This window comes from Protopterus annectens, chromosome 5.part0 (genome assembly GCF_019279795.1).
Source record: "Protopterus annectens isolate FY-2018-M chromosome 5.part0, PAN1.0, whole genome shotgun sequence".
NCBI classification, from domain to species: Eukaryota; Metazoa; Chordata; order Ceratodontiformes; family Protopteridae; genus Protopterus; species Protopterus annectens.
The window spans coordinates 500357477-500370741 of record NC_056735.1 but is presented as its reverse complement, the minus strand read 5'-3'; positions in this window follow the sequence as shown (position 1 = coordinate 500370741).

Genomic DNA, 13265 nt, shown 5'->3' with positions numbered 1-13265 from the left:
AGTTATCCTGTCTGCAGAAATATTCCTAAATCTGGTTGTGGATTACTCCCAAATAGTCCATATTTAAAATAAAGCTATACTGGTGGTATTAAATGAGATAAGAATGAATGGAACACCAGTAAGGTAGAAATACTTTACGATTCTAGAAGTAAAGTAGGAAGAGAAATTGTTCAGATTACACAATAATAAAGACATTCAGATATTTAAACATAGTCATCACAGAGAGCTAAACAATGCAGGAAATAAAAAAATTCAGTCACCGACATGTCTTGGACTGGGATAACAACATTATATGTAGGAATGTGCCAAAGAAACACTAGGAGGGCATACAACATCAGATGACAAAACTCCTGCATGGAAGAAGACAAGACCAATAAGTACAGAGGGGTTATACAGCATCAAAGGAGATGAATAGGAAATAAAGAAATCATAAAAGCAACTACAAGGAGTAGAAGAAAAAAGACAACACAGGACAGGGGAAAAAAGGAAAAGACATGCCAAATGGATAGAAGAGCAAGAAGTCTGTCCTAAGGAAGATATTGGTATTAAAATGGAGAGAATGGCAGAAGCAGAGACATGAATGAAGAGTTCTAATGAGATGGGTAAACCATGTGTTGGATGTGCCAGAGGTCTCAGATATGAGCTGTTAGACAAGCAAGGGAGAAAACAAGTTGGACAGAAGGATTTATGATAGATGGAAGAGCCAAATAAGGGGAAGGCAGCAATACAGAAGGAATGAAAGTAATTGTAGAAAAATGAGAAGTAATCAATAAGTGGAAGTAAATTACACTCCCTGTGATTAAGTAAAATCTGTGTAGGCTTTGCATGAAGCCTACATGGAGTTTACGTGTGTGCACAGTGATGAACGGTGAGCAGCAGCACTAATTACATATTCATGCCGTGCACTGCATTTAAACATAAACAAGTGTGGTTTCATGGCTGGCAACAGTGTCGCCGACCTGGAAACTATGTAAAGCAATATGGATAGCAAACCTGGTTACCTCAGAACACAGTAGGTTAGCAGGACAGCACAAAGTGATTACCAGGGCTTAACATATGGTTAGGTATAAGTTCCAAACACAGTACAGGATAGTGTATACAGTGCAGAGTATTGCGAAATCCCATTCCAGGCATTTTGTACAAAAGGTGTGCAAATGATTTGTAAGGATACATGTACTGCCATTAAAATAAACACTCAGGGGAAGTGGAAGGACACACAGATGAATTGTAGGAATAAACACAGGGAAAGAGGACAGGTGAAACAACCTAGTACAGCAGATGCGGACATGTCAATAGAAGACAGTTGTAACAACAACACCAATCACATATCAATATGGTACAGTATGGACTGCACAGTGAAAATGTTTATTATGTGACTGTCACACAAGGTGGCATAACAATGGGGAAGATGTTTTTGTGAGATGAGCATACTTACATGAACAATGCAGAGGACATCTATCATGGATTTTATATACAATTGGGGTAGTAGGGTGCATATTGTGAAACTGTGCAAACTGATTTGCCTGAATATGAGTATAATCTCAGCATTAGGTCTCCAACAAGTGGGACACAGGTAAAGGCTCATGTACAACAGTAAAAGAAGCACACACAATGATGAACAATATCAGAATAATACCAACAGTAATTCCATGTCTCTGACTTAACATATGTGATTCTGAGTAATCAGAGATGGTTATGCATAAACACACTTGTACAACTATTATGACATGTCAGCAATCTATGAGGGTAATCTCACACACTGTCCTGACAGTGTAACATCTGCAGGAGGTGTTAGGAGGGACATTGCTATACCTGTGTGTAACATTATGTTCAATACAGGGTAGTTGACTGGTGTGCATGGCATATTTATGGCACAATCCACAATGTCACGAATGTCACACATGCCATCAATATTGTCCAACAGCTATGAATGTACTGTGTGCATCACTGGAACAGGCATCACCCATGCATATGATATAACACCTTGATGGCAGTTCTGCACCATCAGACAGTAATGTTTATGCAACAAAAATAATACCTAGGAAAGGCCAATAAGATGTGTGACAGCTCACTGTGGCAGAGGTGATACACTTTAGTTCCATATCACTGGAAGATGTGTAGGTAGGTACATGAAGAAGAGTGCATTGTATTCAGTTACTAGTGTGATAAAGGCTGTGAACTATGGAGATATTATGGCTTTTGATGTGGATGTCCTTCACACATTCAGTAGTTGTGTTACATACAACAGAGTAGTCAGCACTGTGGTCACATGCTGGTGGACATTCCACATACCATCTACTCAAGGTCACATGCCACTTGATCTGCTTATAGGATGAGATGTCTACATTATACTTGGGTTGTGCATTTGTTTTCATGTTGTAACAAATCCCTCTATGTTTTTGTTTCATTGCAGGTGTTGTCATGGCTGTTGTAGCAATCTCTGGTGTTTGTGCTGATACTGGCTGTATTATACCAATACCACAGTTGGAGTCAAAGATTGCCCAAAATCTGTAGTCCTTCTGACAGGTGTTTGGAAATAGGATGTGTATATCATTCATGACACCTGTGACTTAACGGATTACATCTAAGTGATGCCTCCAGGTGCATCTGCAGTTACCTCCTACTGACTCCTCTAGGCATCAAATATTGTTTCTTCATATTTGCATCAGTAATTCCAAATCCATGCTATGTACAACATTTAAAAATATTTTATCTTAAAGCTTTCACAATGGCAAGCTCAGCTACATTAATATTTAACCTCTGTCTAGTACAGGTAAAGAGATATTAACTGTTGTTTTTATTATATTAATTTATAGATAGATAATTTTCACATTTTTCTAAATATCTCAACAGCCATGTAATATAGACAGAACTCCTTATGCTGAAATGAAAGCTCTCAGATAGATGAATAAAATGCTGCTAACAGTATGTGTGCAACTTGAGTGGTTGCGAGATATTGTAAATTTTTACAAAATATTTCAAATGTAATAGTTGCTGTGTTTACTCTGACTTATAAAATTTGGTTTAAGACCTAGAACTTAAAGAATACTACCACTATAAAAATAGTTTGTGCTGAAGAGTTTGCCATTTATTCTTCTTTCATAATCCCTATGGTTCCAGAGATATGAACATTTGTTTGAAAATGTGAATCCATAATTTGATTCTGTCAAAAGGCTTAGGCTCCGCCCATTGGAAGTTATGGTGCAAACCTCCTCAGCTCCATTGGAGTGATTGAGTGAAATAATGGACAGGAAAGGGTCTAGCAGACAATCCTAATGTCCATACCTGCATGCCCTTGGTGACTTCTTTGAAGACATCTAACAGATGTAACATACATGATGCAGCATTAACAACTCACACAGGTCTATTGCACAGCCAGGATATTACTAGTGTCCATTTAGAAAAGGTTTTTGATGACATGATCATCTACCTCACAGATGAGGAGAGTCAAGATGTGTCTATACACACATGCTTCAAGTGCTGAGCTTCCCATCTCAGATGGATGCATGTTGATATACACCCTCCTATGGGAACATAGTCTGCGTGGAGGGTGTTCTGAAGTGTGTATTAAACCATGTCAGGAAGGTGTATGTGCTGAGTCATGCTATAGGTGATATGTGATGTTGTCACAGCCCATTGATTCTGTATGATCAGCTTGGATGAAGGTTAGACAGTGCATACTTCCTATCTTGATCTGGCCTAGGGTTTGGACACAATCCCCCCACTAAGGTATCATTGAGAAACTCTCACAGCTGCAGACAACAGGAAAGAGCAATAGATATCCAAATTAAGGGGAAAACAGTGGAACAGAAAGCAACAAGTCAGGTGCCATATCAAGATATTTTGGGGCCTTCCACAGGAAACCAGTATAAAATTTTACTTGATGCTATACAGGAAGGAAAGGAACTGGAAACTGTGGAAACTGGTGCAGTCAATGTTGAGGATTGATAGGCCATTGAGTTTCCATATGACAAAACAACAGATGACACAGGATGAAATTGAATAGAATGTGCCATAAGAAGATGTTATAGAACTTTCTATAGAATGCCAGCAGGAAATGGAAAACAAGGGATGTGCCCTCAGTATGGAAGAAAAGGAGTTAAGAGAAGAGTTGCTTGATTTAATAGACAAAGACAGATGTATCAAGATCAGTGAGAGAAACAGACTGCAGACGGTTAATAAAACCCCAAATGTCAGAAGCTTGATATATCAAATGAACACAGTAATTGGGACTGTCCATAGAGATCCATGCGATATAACAGAATGAAACAGAATACATTACTGTGCTGCTAAATTAATAACTGATGAAATTCTACCACAGGAACATAGGGTAGCGAGGGAAAAGGGGGGGGGTGAAAGCGAATACCATCATGGAAATATCGAATAGAGAAAACTATAAAGCAGAAGTGTCATTGTTAGAAGATTATAGAAGAAGAAATAGATTAACAAAAATATTAAGAAAGATAGATGTGATAAAAGCAATGCGCAGTATTAGAACAGACCAGGATCTATTATGCACTATTAGAGATAACAAACCAAAAATTTCAAAACAGATGGAAAGACTCAGGTGATACAAAGATAAATATAAGGGAAAAGTACAAAATAAGCAATTTACTGATGACTCAAAAAAGTTTTATAGAGAATTTGGAAATAAGGTAAAAGGAATTGATAAACCGCTAAAGAAAGATGAAGTAGATACATTTTGGAGAAGTATCTATGAAGATCCTGTGGAACATGTCAAAGATGCTAAATGGATAGAAGAAGTAAAAGAAAGAATAAGAAGTTTAAAGGTACAGGATATGAAATGGGATGAAATAACAGCCAAAGAGATTGAAACAAAGTTGAGAAAAGCCTCTAACTGGAAAACCCCAGGCCCACATGCAGCACCTAACTTTTGGCTTAAAGTATTAACTTTTATATACGAGGATCTAGCCATGAGTAAGAACTATTTATATGCACACCCCGAACAGACAGTGTGCTGGTTAACAACAGAAAAAAACATGCTCTTACTTAAGAGTGAACCTGCAAGCTACCCTAAAAATTATAGACCAATAACTTGTCTTCCGATGAGGTATAAACTATACATGGGGATTGACGCCGACAGAGTTCATAGTCATTTAGAAGAAAACTCAATTATGGCAGTTGAACAAAAGGGCAATAAAAGAAAGTCATATGGAACAAAGGATCATTTGTTGTTAAATAAAGTTATAGTGGAAAACTGTAAGAAAGGGAAGAATCTAAGTATGGCATGGATTGACTATAAAAATGCATTTGATAGTATCCCACATTCTTGGATAAAAGAGTGTTTAAAAATGTATAAGGTACATCCTACTCTGATTGATTACATTACAGTAACCATGAAACAGTGGCAGACCACTTTGCAATTAAGCCATGATAAAGGGCAGATTATTATCCCAGGGATAAAAATCCAAAGGGGGATATTCCAGGGTGACTCCCTGTTACCGTTGCTATTTTGCCTTGCCATTAATCCATTAAGCTGTTTATTTAACAGCTTAGGTCATGGCTATAATTTGGCTTCTAGAAAACAACAAAGTCTAATGACTTATCATCTTCTCTTTGTCAATGATTTAAAATTGTATAGCTCATCAGATGAGGAACTGAAAGCACAGCTGCAGGTTGTCAAAACTTTTTTATATGATATTGGAATGTCATCTTGATAAATGTGCAAAAGCAACCTTTAAAAAAGGAACATTGCAGCACCAGGAAAACATCAGTTTGGGAAATAATGTGATATAAAAGAACTTGAACAAGAGGGGGTGTATAAATACTTGGGAATTGATGAAGGATCAGCAATAAAACATGAACAAATGCAAATAAAGCTTAGTAAAGAGCACTTTAGAAGATTTAAATTAATCCTGAAAACAGCATTAACACCCAGGAACAAGATCCAAGCTATAAATCAATTTGCTCTTCCTGTCCTAACTTACAGTTTTGGAGTGATTGACTGACCCCAAAAAGTGTTGGATAGATTGGATATTAAAACAAGAAGGATGCTTCATGTTCACCAAATGATTTATAAAAATCAGTGCATACCAAGATTATATATTCCCCATTCTGAAGGAGGGATTGGCCTCCTTTAAATTGATTACATGTATAGATCAGCAATCATGGGACTCCACACATATCTACTGACCTCACAAGATCCAAATGTGGTGAAAGTTTTGAAAATGAGGAGAATAAATCTAAGATGACATCTCTGCTTAATTTAGCAGAAGCATATCAATGTCAAGCAGAAATGGAAATCAAACCAGAAGTGGATAAAAACAGGCAGCAACTGAATGTGCTAAAAGACAAAAGAAAGAATATAAGGTCAAGGACCAGATGAGAAGGCAAGAAATGTGGAAAAAACATAAATATAGTTGCAAGTATAGAACAATTCTGGAAGAGCCTCAGGTTGATTAAGAAGGAACACAGGAATAGTTAAGGAGAGGTGAATTTACATCAATAAATGAAAGGTTAATACTGGCAGCCCAAGATAGTGGGCAACGTACACGCTGGTTTACTAAGTCTATTGAACATGTGGGAGAAACAGACATATGTAGGTTTTGTGGAATGGAATTGGAAACAGTCACACACCTTATTGCTGGTTGCGACTCTCTAATGGCAGAGGGACTGTATCCTGAAAGGCATAATAATGTGGCATGATTGCTACACTGGAGACTGTGCAAACTTTATGCTATCGAAGTGGCTGAAAAACACTGGAAACATGAGCCACAGATAATCATAGAAAATGATGAAGTTCACATCACATGGGATCACCCAATACCAACAGTCCAAAAGATAGATGCTAGAAAACCGGATATAGTGGTCCAAGAAAAGAAGACAAAAGTAGCATTGAACATTGAAATCGCCACACCTAATGACTACAGTATCTTGTGTACAGAGAGACACAAAGTCATAAAATACCTTGATCTGCAGGCAGAAACAACAGCCATGTGGAAGAAAGATACCCAGACAATTCCAATAGTAGTAGGAGCAACTGGTCTTATAAAAAAGAATTTACAATCATATTTAGATATGTTACCAATTCATGTGACACCATATGAATTGCAGAAGGCGTCACTACTAGGCACATTGCGGGTGCTGTGAAGAGCACTTTTGGCTAACATCAAAGAGTGAAACAATACTAATTTCATGAACTTTAATCGTATTTTGACTTAGGAATGGGGTCCATTCCCATCATGGTATTAGAAACCCAAAAAACCTGGAGAAATTAAAAACTGCAGATTAACCCATACATCACAAGTAACCAATTGGTTCACCGACAGAGTACATACTGTGAAAGCTGGTAAATCCACCTGTACCAGTAGAGCTGTCACCATTGGCTTACCCCAGGGATATGTGCTTGGCCCTTTACTGTTCAGAATCGATATCTTGACAGTTCAGGCTAAAGTATACTGCCTTTGGCTTGCCACATTTACTGATTCTTGCATATTTGGTGCAATCATTGAGTCCACAAATGATGATAACATACTACAGGAGGATAAAACACATACAAATGATTGGTGACAAAGCCATACAGTCTACAAATAAATGCAAAATTGTGTCTTTATTTCAGCCTTCAGCAAAGTGGAATTCTCTGTTAATTGCAGCATTGATAACACTATCCCTGTGCTGAAACTCAGTGATACAAGACCTGGGAACACATCTAGATAGCATTCTGAACTTCGACCACCAAGTATCCACAGTGGTATGGAAAGCTACATTTTGCACATCATAAGTCATACCATTGTATTCAGATCTGAGGATTATGTAACAGCACTGTACTTGAACCTCATCAGAACACTAATAGAGTATAATTCTCCCTTTTGCATGTACCTCACCAGACACATGCAACAGCTGGACAGACCACTAGGGTTTCTCACCAAGAAAACCCAGGGCCTACAAATCATGCCATGATGTATGTGTCTACAAATCAGATGTAGGTGCTGGTGTAAAAGGCTCTCTCCAATGACGAGCAAGTGCAAAAACACACGCTCATCCCAGTTGACTGCAGTGAGAACAGAACCCTTACCTAGGTGCAGAACTGTGTATTTAATGCAAGCACCACAGCTCAGGTCAGACTTGGAGTCTCTCAGACAACCCTTTATAGGTAATGACATCAGCAGTGTCTGGTGAGGTGATTATGGTAATTGCAGTATCCCACATGCTGGTGTAAAAGACTCTCTCATATCAAGCAAATGCACACACACACACACACACACACACACACACACACACACACACACACACACTCACACACACACACACACACACACACACACACACACACACACACACACACACACACACACACACACACATTGACTGCAGTGAGAACAGAACTCATACTTATCTATGTACAGTAATTAGATGGCTGTTGTTAGTAGAGCAGTTTTGTGATCAGCACCGATTGCTCCAGTCCATGAAGGACATAGGTGTCACCCCTGGGGTGAATGTATGGTCATCCATCCAGTTGTCAAGGTTGTGCTTGAATAGGGTCATTGAGGAGCTTTGCATCACATGGAGTGGGAGCCTATTCCAGAGGAGTAGCAATCACTGGGAGATATATCTGTCTCTCCAGCATGTTCTGTTTATGTCACAGGCTAGGCTGAAATCCCTGGAGTGAATTATTCTTGCCCCATTTGATTTACAGATGTGCAGCATTTTTATTAGGGCAGGGTCTGTTACTGCTCCATAGGGCAGGCACAATTTGCCTGTCAGTAGCATGTATGATACTGAGTACAGTGATAGGGCTTTCAGTTTTTCCATGTATGTCATGTTTTGGAGGCCCTGGATTATCTTGGTCAGAAACCTCTGTGGTCTCTCCAGTTGCTACAGGTGTCTGTGGAGGTAAATACAAAAGGGAGCATTGTACTCAATTAGTAGTCTGATAAGGGTCAAGTACAGCAGAGCTATGATCTCTCTCATCTTGGATGAGAAGCCCTTATTTATGAGTTGTGCAATGTAGAATGCTTTTTTTACCACTATGGACAGGTGGTAATCAAAGTTTAAATTGCTATCAACCTGTATTCCCAAGTCTCACACTATTGAGTTTGAGCTTAGAGTGGTGCTAGCTATATCATAATTAGCAGGGGCTACTTCTTTGCTAAAGGGAACAATAAGACATTTTCTGGCATTAAGTTTAAGTCTATGACTTTGGTACTAATCATTTGTCTGTGTCAGCCCTTTCTGTAACATGTAAACATCGTTGGGGGACTCTATATAATAGCATCTAGTTAAGGTCATCTGCAAACATGGTAAGTCACAGGCCATCTACATTCACCAGGACGTCAGAGAAATTGTTTTCCCAGTAGAGGGCCTAGCACAGATCGTTGTGGTACTCCACTGGTAACTGGTCTACTGGTGGAGGTGGACTCCCGAACTTTGACAATGTGCATTTTGTCAGTAAGGCAGTTGACTACCCATCTAGTAAGGTATGGGTTGATGTCAAGATGAGAGAGTTTCTCTATGATACCTGAATAGGGGATTGTGTGAAAGGCTTTGGCTAAATCAAGTCAGGTGGTATGTACTATTTTCCTCATCCAGGGCTTTGGTGACATTCTCAAAGGAGTCCTGTAGGTTTAATAAGCAATATCTACCCTCAATGAAACTAAACTGTGTCAGGTCAAGAGTTTAAAGGTTGCCTATGTCTTTGTGGATAAGGTCCATTATGATTCCTTCCATAGCCTTGCAGATAAGGTCGGTTAGGCTTATGGGTCAATATTTCCCAGGGTCACTTGATGGATGTGTAGGCATGTTCAACTGTGAAGATAGTTCTAGTTCTGCAGGTTACCATATTGATGTACATTGCATTTGTAATTAATTTATGTAATATGGTTGATATATTTGTGAGCAAGTACTGAGAGACCAGGGTTGCAGTGCATGGGGGGGGGGGCAACACATGGTTACATTGTAAATATTCAACATTTTGTTAGATAGGGCCTTCAATTTGTTATGTTTCCACATGTAGTTTCATGGCATGAAGAGTAAATGGACAGTAAACTGCACTAATACATGCTAGTAGTGACTTTGCATAGTGCAGTAGTGACAAGCAGGTTAGCACAATGGTTGGCATAGTGTTTGCGCATGTGAGATAAACATTTCCATTACTTTCTCTGTTTGCATGTAGATTAGCAGTGCACAGACAGAGACCCTCATTGATAAAATTCTAAGAGTTAGTATTGAGTGTAAGAAACACACCTGCTGCTTAGCTGACTCTGTAGCAGCAGGTGTAAATGCAATGACACATTTCTTTTTGAGCCCAGATGATACTGGGTTCAAATCCAGGTGTATGTAATACTTTTAAATAAACAATGATAATGCAATGACATTATTCTTTATAGTACATTCATCATGTGTTATTGCTTGTGTTGACATACTGCAGTGGGTTAAATGGCATTGTGGAGAGCTAACCCCAGCATTATAGAGCCACTCACTGTTGCTTGGCATTGGTCTGTGATGCCAAACTCCACGCAAATGTAGAGACCAAAAAATGAAGGGATCCATTGCTTTTTCTGGTGCTTATTGTTTGTGATTCTATTTTTGACTAGATTATAGGTGTTAAAATTGGATAAATAGGAAAGTGGTGGAATGGGGAGCAAGCAAGGGGTAAGAAGGGAAGGAAATAAAGGAATGGGCAGGATGGAGGTAGGAAAGAACCATAGATATCCATTTCTTTAATAGTGAAAACTGAAAATATATGTAGAATAGTAGCTGAATTTGGACTGTCACCTCCAGAAAGAGGGATGACAACAACGTAATTATGCTATATAACCAACTGGACCAAATCAAGTGTGTCAAGAAGATACATGTGGGAAATGGAGAGTTATGCATGGGTCAACATTGTTTTTGGAGACACATGACCTTTGTTTTTAATTTATTAAGAGAGGAATGTTGGGTAAGGGAAATTGGTATTTCTGGGTAAGTGAGGAAGCAAACACAAACAAATAAGACAAACAAGACAAGACACAGGGATAGTGAGAGACACAAAACATTGGTGTAAACCATGTTTGGGGTGAGGCCAAGCTCATGCCTGTCAAACATGTTGACAGTGAGAATCTAGCCCTCACCATCTGGACTTTCATTACTGTCCCCTTACTCTGTTGGCAGATGGAGTGATTGACATGTCTCTCATTTTGTACCATGAGGGAGAGCAGCCTGTACATCCAACATAGGTATCCATGAATGGTGTAGTGCACAACCCTGTGCACCAAGCCTGGCATTTCGTGGCGGGTGATGAAATCATCATGTCCACCACTACTCCCAGAGGGTAGCACAGCACAGGTTGGGCAGGGGCAGCAGAGGCATTGCTGCCAGGTTGGGTCTTAGATATGCTGGGCATTGGTGCTGAAAAAAGTAGTGCAGGGCAGGCTGTTCCACTGGGCCTGGCCTGCCTCACTGTGCTGTGAAGCATTTAGTGATTTGTTACAGATGGATGACATGGAGACATTTTTTGGCACATAAAATAAAATAAAAAGGGATAAGAGTTGGGTGAAAGAAAAAAGAGGTAAAATTAGTACTATCATATGTGACATACAATGCATTATACCAATTATACAACTATTTATCTGAAGTATTACATTTAAGTATACATTCTAACAACTACAAACTATAACTAAAGATTGCTGAAAGTAATCCTTGAAATGTGCATATATTGCACATATGCTTGGTCCAGTTATAAAGATTACAGTTAACAGCAGGCATTTATGCCACATGTATAGAGTTAATTTTATATAATACTATTAAAGAAATGCAGTATTGTATAGTTGTCACTCATGATATTTGAACCCACAGCCTTAAACCTGACCCCTAATGCTAGTTTGTGATACAGACTTCTGCATGCATACTTGCTTTTACATTTAGGATATGCATGCTCAATCTGCTACAATTATAAGAAACCCAAAAAATATACCTTTAACTTTTAAAGCTACATACTTCTCTTGTGTTGCATACATATCACTTGATTCCCTCAGTTTCTCCATTTGATAGGCATGAGGCCATCAATTACACTCTCTTTCAGCATTAGCTGTGAAAGGAACAGAAATGAACAGAAGAGCATTATGCATTCCAGTTCTGCCTATATTTAGCTTTCTATGTATTACAAATACTCTCTTATTATCACACTTACACAGCTGTGGGATATCAGCAGGTTCAAACTCAGTCAACCACTGATTGAGCAGATCCCTCTTGCATCTCTCTAGGTCATAAAAATGATGCCTACACTCTTCTCCAATATGTGGGATGCCAGTCAGAATGGATACAGTCTCAGCCAAACTACTCCAAGCCTCAGACTTGTACTGTGAGCCAGAATAGTCCCCCTGCAGAAGCCTTTGGCAGTGGCACCTTAGCAGGAATCTAATAAATACCCTGGACTCCTGAACACTCCACCTCTGTGCCCTAATCTGGGTACTTTCCCATCTAACTCCAGACATGTCTAACACCTGAACTAGAGCAATGGCAACTAATGATTTTCCCGCCAGTTCCTGTTATCACGTTTACTGGTAGTGTGCAAACCTGAGTAATGATGTCACTTGCTTTGTGTTTTATTAAGCAGACAGCAGCAGTGTCAAGCAGGGAGGAAATAAATATTTTGAATTAGAAAGTTAATCTGACACTTGACCTTAGTTTGAGGGGGCACTTGCTGCTATTGCTTGGAAATATGCATTGAAAATTGGAAGGCAACTTTTAGGTGAGTTAAGTTTGCAGACATCCACTGGGGGCATAAATGTCATGACTTGACACATTTGTTTATGGCTTTATACACTGGTAAAATGGACTTTTAAAGTGTGGGGTTCAAAAATAGGCATAAGGGACAAAACATTTTCTTCCACGGCAGTGATTTTTCCATCTTTGGCACAGAGAAACGCTATTCAGACATAGTCAGGAATCATTCATAAATACAGTTTGAAGTCTTACACATGTATGTGTGTGACCTGACAAGGTTCTTGTATATAGATCCAGTTATGTATGTCTTATTTAATTGTGAAGGCCATCCAAGTCCAGACAACAGAATTATACATAAAGAAATATAGTAGACAGTATACCTTCAGTCATACATCTGAATTCTCAGTAAGGGTGTCTTATCCCTCTTACATAAAATTCATATCAGCTCCACTATCTAAAGTGTTATAAGTGAGAGTGAATATAATGAGAAATTAAACAACACTAAAAATGTCTGGAATGTCCTGTATTATCTTGCATGACCATGTGTATGGCAGCCCTAAACTTTCACCTGTTGCTACAATGTTGAAATGACACTTGCA